The following is a 9,571-nucleotide window of genomic DNA, read 5'->3' on the forward strand; positions in this document are numbered from 1 at the left end:
TGAATATTGTTCTTTCCTCCTTTCAAATTAGAAGGATCAGTCCCCACTCCCAGACTTTTGACATGATGTCTTAACACTCTCCATTAAGTAGATATTTGTTTATTAGCCCTGTGGAATTTCCCCCTTCAGTTTAGCTTAGAAAATGTGGGAGGCTAAGAAGGTACAACTCCATCTATTAAGTCTTTCCAAGTGGTGCGATGATGCTGTTTAACTTTTCCCCACAAAAGTATAACACCAGAGCTGTCAACCTGGATACAGCGAGTCTCTGCATGTAGTTAATGCACAGACAGAGACCAGATCTCTACAAGAAAATGCCTACATAAGCAACTTCACATTCACTTACTGGTGGTTCCTTTAACTCTTTCTCTCCTGAGATGCCTTTTTGCCTCTTTCTACAGCAGTATATGTATATGTGCGTGTGTGTGTGTATATATATATATGTGTGTATGTAAAACACTTATATAACATCATGTTCCCATTACACTGGTTGAGTCACCTAAGGATAACAATCATTGTAGGTCATTCTTTAATTCTAATGATGGAGTCTCGGCTTTGATGTTAAAGGTCACAGGTTCAGCCCTTTGATAAGATGATGGCAACAAGCAGTGGCATGTGAAAAACTTCTCATCTCCTAATGTAGCGAGCACCATGGAGATATAGAGCTGAAATTACTTTTTGACTTTGTTTTTCTGATTGAACAAAGACTGATTTTTGAGAACACGGTTCTATTTACCAATTTTTCCATCTGATAAATATAACTCACACACACATGATAGATTTTGGGGAGAGGGGTGAACTGGATTTGTCCTCCCGCACATCCCATGACAACAAACCAAAATATCCCCTAATAGCACAGTTCTGGGTTGAGTTTCAGAAGTCCTGAAATCCAATCCTGATCTTGCTACTATTTCTGGTGTGAACATGGGTATGCCATTACACTTCTGTGTGCATCTTCTTTTCCTGCTGACCTCTGATTCATCTAGTCTTAGCTTGTCTCCTGTTTTGTACAGCAGTTATCAAGAGCAGAGTCCTAGTATCACCAGTCAGCAGGTAATGATATAGAGCTTCTCGGTAGATACTGGAGTCTCAGGATTGAGTCTCAGCTGGGATGAATGACAGTGGAGTCTGGAGACCAGTTTGAGGGAGCCTATTTGCTTTTCTTGACACGTTTGTGCCTTTAAGGGAAAACCCAACATCTGTAAAAACTCTAAATCTAGAGCTGCTCAAACACATGTATCTAAGGCAACTAGAAGTTCTTGAATCATTATCTGACAAGAAGTTTCTGGTAGGACAACAGATTACTTCGGAATAAACCAAAACCAACCAGAACTACAAAGAAGAGAAATTCCATGCCCAGGGAAATCTCAGAATCTCTTTTCCTTTGCAAAATGGAATCTAAAATAAAAAGAAAACTGTCATTGGTGAATTTCTGTAGAATAAGGATTCCTGAAGGCATTTGGTTCAGAAACATAGGAATAGGAGATTTCATCCCCAAAAAACATACAATATTTCATATGGAATGTTTCACAACCAAACTAATTTAAATAGAATTTCTGTGCATAAAAATATGTCACTGAGTGCTGATGAAACTCCAGGTATGCTAAGGGCACGTACCTGAATAACTGCTTTGTTGTTATCCACCGCTATAGAGCCAAAAAGAAACCCTTCTCTTCTGGTATATCATCTTCTTTCCTATTCAATGCAGAGAAAGTATGGAAACCCAACTATTTACAGGTTCACTGAAGCAGGTGGAGCTGGGGAATGGCAGATTAGAAGGAAAAAGCAGTCTTTGTAGATGGAATCCCAAAGAAATGCCATGCTTCTGAACCACAGGCATGTTATGCATTACTTTCCATATTTCAAACAGGTGGGGGGGAGGCGGGGGGTTGGTTTGGGCTTTTTTGGTCTGTTTCTTTTTTTGTTTTGGTGTCTTTGTGGGGTTTTTGTTTGTTTCTTTGTTTTGGGGTTTTTTTACCCAAAGAGGGAGATAGAACAAGGCAAGGGGAAAACTAGGATCTTACAGAAAGGGATAAAAGGTAGAAGTTCCTAACACAAGGAGAAGTTAGTTGGGCACATCAACCTGGAAGCAGGCAACCTAGACCAAAGAACAAGAAAGAGAGAAAGAAGAAAAGCCATGCAAAAGCCACAACGCCACCAGGATGTAGCCTGGGATTGGCTGGCAGTGATGTCACTGCCTTGCCTCCAATGAGCAACTGTGGGTGATGTCATCTCTTTTCCCATAACAGGTTCTAACAAACAACATGGCACAAAGGGAGGTTGTCCCCTTTTCTTCCTATTATTTTATTATTATTAGTATTTCAAAATTAATTTTGTAATAACAGCAATTAGATCCTCCTGCCAGCCTGTCCCTGGGGGGTGATTCTTGTTCTTGTGTAGCAAAAGTTCACTCCTAAAGAACATCATAGCAGGCATGCAATCACCCAGAAATGCACACAGCCTGTCGTGCCTTATTGCTTAATTATCCATCTTACCTTCTTTCAACCCTCTTCTCACTGTACTTCGTGTGATGCCTGTTTATTTAATTTAATTTTCCCCAACTGCTCTCTCTCCCTGCCTTAAGATCATGAGAAATGAAAGAATTTTTTCCTTTCATTCTGCTGCCCTGAGGCTTCTCCTGCTTGGTCACCACTGATCGTTCCCATTAAGGATTATGAGCTCAACAATCTCTGAGAGCTCTTCGCACTTTCAAGTTCTTGTGGACCAATTCTACCAGCTGTAACACCACTACACTGGAATTTCACCAGATGTGAATGTGGCTTTTTGGGTTTATGCCCTCAGAGTACAATAGACTATGACCCAGCTCCTGAGAAGAACCTCTCCTGAAAGAAAGGGAGATGAACCCAAAGAAACATAGCATGCAGCGGCCAAAAATACTGTATGAAACTATCCTCACCTGGGTCTCCTGGGATTGACTTGGTAGGACATGCACAAAACTGTACAAAAGACTACTTAATATTTAATTGAGGGTGCCCTGAGATCCCTTGTACTAAAAGCAGCTCCAGTTTAAGACAGCTGCTAACTTTTGCCAGATGTTGAAACCGTAGCTGAGCTTCTGAGTGGTATCAGAGTTGAGAAGCCCCTACCCAAACACGCTGAGCTAAAATAATCCAGTCAGTTTGCATCATTTTGCTCTCCCAGTATGGAGAGAGGCTTTTCACAGAGCAAAATCTGGGCCTCCATATCACGTCTAAACAAGATTCTCAAAACAGTCCATGAGTAGTTTAGAGACCTAAGTTTGGAGTTGAAAAGAGGAAAAAGCTTAATATCTCACCTCTTGAAAATAGGAATTAGTCTGCGAAGTTGCTGGGTAAAAATAACAAAATTGATCAATTTTGTATCCATGTTCCAAAATCTCTTTGGTTCCTGGACACTCTCATTTCTTGTGCTTTGTCTTTTGAGCCAAACTAGGATCAGCAACAGCTGACTGTGGCTCTTGAACTGTTCAGCTGAGACACCCATGCCCAGGAGACAGGAAGGGACCAGTCCCAGGCTAAGAGAGAAAACATAGCAAAGGGAGCTGGGGAAAAGCCACAGCGCCCAGCAGCCCCACTGGAAGCCTCACAGACAGGCTTCACAGTAGGTGAGGAGATTTAGATTGTATTAGGTTTTACCCTTTCTGCTTTCTTGGCTTTCTTTTTAGGTTGATAAAGCAAGACAAAATAAATAGGGGAAGAGAGTTCCTTTTTTGTTTAAATTCATATTTAATAATATTTTTATGAAATAAGAATGAAAATAAATAAGCATTTTTATACTGATGTTTTAAATTCAATGTCAGCCATCTTTAAACACATGTAAAAATACAGAAAGGTAAATTAACTAATTTATTTTTAAATTAAGACCTATTTCCAAGGCAAATAATGGAAAACATTTATTTTCCAAACTATTGGAATGAAACGATTGGACAGGAAGGGGCTTTGGTATTATTATTGGGTGCTTTTCCCCTGCCTAAATGAACTGCTCTGGGGAAAAGGCATGAATTCATAAATCGTTTTGGTACTACTAAATCAGGAGGGGATTTTTGTTTTCTTTTTTCTCCTGGTAAAAAAGACATTAGATTAAAAATATCACCTAGCTCAGTTTTGGCACCAAGGCTGTCCAATATTTGCTGGGGTTTGTACCTCAAGCATTACCCACCATGTTTACCCACATTGATAGCTGGCAGGAGAAGTCTGTAACTCTCCTTGGCAGGTCCCTGCTCAGCCCCCTAAAGACCAGGTTCGCTGTCGCCAGCACAGACCACGGAGCTGCACAGATGGCTGCCTGCATGTGACGCCGGTGGTGGTGCGGGCACATGGCAGCTGGGTGGTCAGCCCTGGGAGGGACAGGGAGTTCCCGGTGCTCACATATGTGCCCAAGGCAGTGCTTTATGAACAGTGTGGATACAAGCCCAGCCAAGGAACATCATTGGTAATTCCCCCTCCAACCTACCAACTTTATTTTTTTCCCTAAGATATGCAAGATACGTCAAGGCCCAGCTTAGGAAGGGCTTTTAAAAGATCTTTACTGTTCAAGGCAGGCTGTGGTTTCATTATTTTTAGTATTTTGGTAGAATGAGTAACAGGAATAATAGTAGCTGAGGGTTGTTTCTCTTCATTGACTCTGTGTTAGGTTTGGAAGCCATTCGACCAGGACAGTCAAAACACAGACAGGAAATAATCTGTGATAATGTCCAACTGGGGTATCAATTACAGATTTAGAGTTTCATGTTAAAGGGATATTGTCAGATCAAATTTAAACCAAAAGTTGTGAGTTGCGTTTTTCAAATACATAGATATACATGTAGATAGGTATACGTACGAGAAAGAGAGAAATGGATACTACTAGAAACATTTACAATTCTCTTTTCTTTTTAAGTTAAAAAAAACCACAACTCACTCTAAGGGAAATAGTCTCCTCCCTGCCATGTGTGAGACTTGACTGCTGTCCTCAGCCTAGCCTGACCCTATGAGCTTGCTGGGTTTTTTTTTAATATCCTCTCTTAAAAGACTCTGGCGGGTGAAGCAATTCTTTCCCCGGAGACTAGAGGAGAAGAAGGGTTAATCTATCATGGTTCCCCATAGCAATCTCCAGCGCAGAGGTGGGCACAAGCCCATGCAGAGACTTGGAAAATGAATCTCTGACCAGGGTATAGTGCATCAAAGTCACAGACATCAATCGAGCCTTTCCCCAGGTCATGTGGGCTAAAAAAGGTGTCTGATGATGAAAATCATTACAGGGGTACTGGGAGGATGGCCTTTCAACCAAGCCATGGTCAACCTTTCTTTTCGCCAGGGTGGGAGAAATAGGTGGGGTTGATGCTTCTTTCTGGATATCTGAAACCAGCTTCTTTCTGGATATCTGCTGTTAAATCTCATGAAGGTAAGATGGTAACTGCAGCTTGGTGTTACAAGAGTCACTGGGTTGTCCCCAGAATACCATGAAGGATTCCTTCACATTAGGATCAAGTAGTTAAAAGAAACAACATCAAACACTACCACTTTCCTCCTTTTCTCTTTTGTCACCCAGAACTGGCAGAAATAAAGATAAGGTAGATGTATTTACAAGCGACTTTGTGAAACCAACTGCTGGCAAACACATGAGAATGAAGTCCTGTGTCCAGTTATGGAGCTGGCACTTTAAAAATTAAATATGGAGAAAGCTCACAGAAATGCTGCCAGAAAGATTTATAGACTGGCAAACACGCTTACCAGTGAGAGAGGAAAGCAGAACAATTTGTGAGATGGCGTATGGGCTAGCACATTAATAAGTGATTAGGGGACTTACAGAGTGAAAAACTCTTGATATAAAGTAGATCTTTGAGCTATCAGCCAAAGGCATGAGAAACTCCACAGGCTGGAATTTGGAAATCAGCAAAGCCCACAGAGAAAAGACACTGCGTGTTTCTGTGCAGAAGAGTAATACAGTGCTGGGAGATCTGCACCCCAAGGGACTAAGTGGGTTTACCATCATTTGGAGCCATGGGACAGCATCCCTGGTCCCAGCATAAATGAACATGAAATACTACATCCCATGTTGAGCACAGGGCCAGATAAACTAGCAAGAAAGATGTCTTCCAGATCATCAGCCTGAAAGGTCTTCTGCCTTGGTGTCCGTCACTGCCCTGGCTATGTGACCTCTCCAATGCTAGGGCAAAGTTGTTTTCTACATTTATGGAAAGAAAGGGATTTTTGCATATGTGGATAGAGGGAAGGGACTGTATACCAGCATGGCTGATCAGGTCAGAGGAAACTTCACAAACATTTGTCAGGCATGGAGGCCGGATGGGAATCTGTAAAGAGAGAAACTGCATGCAAAGCTTTCCTGGTAGCTGCTAAATATGGCTAAGGATGAGCTCCTTGGCTCACAGAGAGGGACCTGAGTCATTGTTCAAGTGAGGTCCTGTGCTGGCGTGGTTGAAGTCTTTGGCCTCATGCAGTGATTTGCACAGATTTGGGACCCTGCATAAGGAAATGAGAGTCATCTTTCAACCCCAGGGGAATGATTCTATGATTCTATGATATAGAGAAAAAAAGGTGAACACTAGAACAAGGGAGGGTTTAAGCATATAGACGCATGTATAAAACAGTGATTTTCAAGTAGGAAAAAGCATCAAAATGAGCTTTTTCTACACTTTGTGTTCTCTGGGAGAGCTTTCACTATTGTTTTCATTAGATCTCATTCTTTACAAAGATCATGCTACAAAAGACAAGTAGCTACTGCAGACTTATCTCTCACACACATTAATGAATTTCCAGAGAGGGCCTTCCATCCTGAGGAAACCTTTAAGTCCACCATTGTTGCAAAGCTTGCTCAGCCTTTAAGAGGAATGTGTGAAATTCCAGGGGCATTCCAGAAAAGCTGACTCATGTGCAGCCAGGTTTTGACCCCGGGATTTGATTATGCCTGAGGATAAGGGAAATAATTATTTATATTTGGGAAATATGAAGGAAAGCAGATTTACAGATTCCAAATGCCTGGAGTTTGTTCTGAGATCTGCATGATGTTCGGTATCCCCTCTTCTCACAGGTAATGTTAAAATCTGTGTTAGTCTCCACAGACAAATCACCCAGCAATGGCAAACCGGGAGGTTTTATGTAAATGATGACTGAAAGCCTGAACCATGTTACAGGATCTCAGTGTCGGTAAATGGACCAAGATGTAGAGACTGGACCCAGCTGGAGTCTAAGGGCAGATGTCATCTGTCCCATATTCTTCTCAGCCTAAGGGAACAACCTCCCAAAACAGGTAACTAATGGGTGCATTTGAAACCCTGACCTTGAGGTAAAAGGTCACTGTTCCATTGCCTTGCTGTGGAGCTTTCCTGTCCCCAGTGAGGAAGCTTTTTGTCTAAGCTCCCCTTCTTTCTCTCACTCTCTCTCTCTCCTCAAGTTCTCTCAGATAGTTCATGTTCCATGCGACTAGAAACTGGAATGATTAAAAAGGGAGCCTCTGATTATAATAAAACAAAAAAGCCAGGGTTTGTTTTGTTTTCCCTGAAAGAAGATCCGGTGGTTGGCCCTTCTTTAGAGAGTTACAATTTGGACAATTTGTCAGTGTGTTCAGGGCAGAGGAAAGCATGTGACAATGGATTCAGGGACCATGACCATAGCCTGGGACAGTGTGAGGATACACAGTTGACTGATCCTGACAGCCTATTCTGCCTTTCTTCAGAGCTGATAAACAACCCCCAGTGAAAATTAAGCAACAAGCATTGGAGACGCATTTTAAACTGTTTTACCAGGGTTTCTTTTTCTTTAATCTTGGCCCAGGTAAAGCTTTACACCAGATCTCTGTGTATAGGTGCTCACGCAACCTTAAGGATCATTCTAAGAAACCTACTTGCTGAACTGGAACATATCCCAGAACTGGCCAACAGGAGGTCCTGTATTTAATTTCACCAGAGCCAGAGTGCCTGTAAGATAGGTTTCTTCTTCCCCAGCTTAGCAACTAATAATCAGGCTCTATCCTAGGCTGAGCACCTCTGGAATCAATTCATCCTACCTGGAGAAAGAAACAGAAACACTGCTTTCCACTGACTTGCTAAAAAAGGTGGCATCTAATTTTAGGTGGCTGAAGTGTAAATATCCCCACATCACTGGGATGTATGCATCTATGCACAGAGATGTAGCCATTATTGGGTGCATACATCTACTCTACGCACCAGGACAGAGGAACTAGGGTTACCTGAAATATAAATGTGATGATAAATATAGTTACATTACATTTAAGAGATCTTCAGGACAGTAGAGTTGTGGCCTAGATTTCCAAGATAAAGTACCCAACATGGAGCCCCTATTTCTAGGTCTAGATATCAGGTTCAAAAATGCTGAGAACATCTGGGTCTCAGAGAGGTCACGCAAAAAGAAAATCAAGAGTATAGGGCTGTTTATCACAATGAAAAGGTTATTTAAAGCTATACTTTCCAAAAGCAGAGACAAATCTAGAAGATTTGTTGACAAACAAGAGTCTGTCTTTCCAGTGATAAGGGAAGGCTCAGCCAGGAGAACAGAAAAGTGACAAATTCCATTTAATGAAAAGAAATGAATGTTTTGTTCTCATATGACAGTGGAACTCATTGCCACAGGAAGACTGGGATGAAGTTTAAGCCATTGCCTAGTTACAAGCAGTTGAGAATTTTCCCAGTACAGAGAGAGACCATCCAACAGCTGTCTGCTTAGGATTCCGTGACCTCCCATCTGAAACACTAGCGCCAGTCACCCCTGGAGAGAACCTCATGTTCAAATGCACCAAGAGTACCCTGGCTCACCCTGATTTCAGTAGGAGGCACATGCAAATAATCCGACAGACAGGCACAGAGAGAAAAACTCTGAAAGATGCTTTCAGATGCTCCCGTTTTACCCACACGACTGTTTTTTTTTTGCCAGGCACCAGATCTAAAAGCTGGTATCATGTTCTCAGAGTGTGAAGGCAAGTGAAAAAGGGCAGTATCTCCTGCAGGAAGGCATAAGGGTGGGAGACAAACATGGCATCAATCGAAAACTTGGCATGGATTTTCAAGGAGCTCCAGAAATAGCAGACATGCTGTCATTGAAATGTAAGAAGAGGAGGGCAGAGCAAAAATATATAGGTTTTATGGTGGATTTGGAAGATTAGAAGAGCAAATAAGTAACACAATGGCTGGATATTGACTCAAAGAATACTTGAACTAGATTTGACTGGCAAACAGTCCCAGTCTCTATTTGCCAACTGCTTGGAATTGTTTGAGCAATGACCTTGAAAAACATACAGCAGATTCAGAGACTGAGAAGCCAGAAAGCTGCACTGCACTGGTCTGATCCAATCCTCTGCACAACAGCGTCCCTCCAATGTCACCTGGCCTCAACTCTGCTAACTTACTAAGCCAGCAAAAGTGGCTCAGCCACTTTAAGATATTAAACTGGTCTAAAGAATTAAGTCCTAAATCTTAAAAGCAGTTTAGCAGATCATGCTGCTTTTAAGACACTAAATTCTTAAACCACCTTAACTCTGATGGAGGAGCTGAGAGCTTAGTACACCAGAGTCATGCCATCTTAAGCATTTAAACTCTCAAGACACTTTTTACATATAAGCC

This window comes from Lathamus discolor, chromosome 3, assembly GCF_037157495.1.
Source record: "Lathamus discolor isolate bLatDis1 chromosome 3, bLatDis1.hap1, whole genome shotgun sequence".
Classification (NCBI taxonomy): Eukaryota; Metazoa; Chordata; class Aves; order Psittaciformes; family Psittacidae; genus Lathamus; species Lathamus discolor.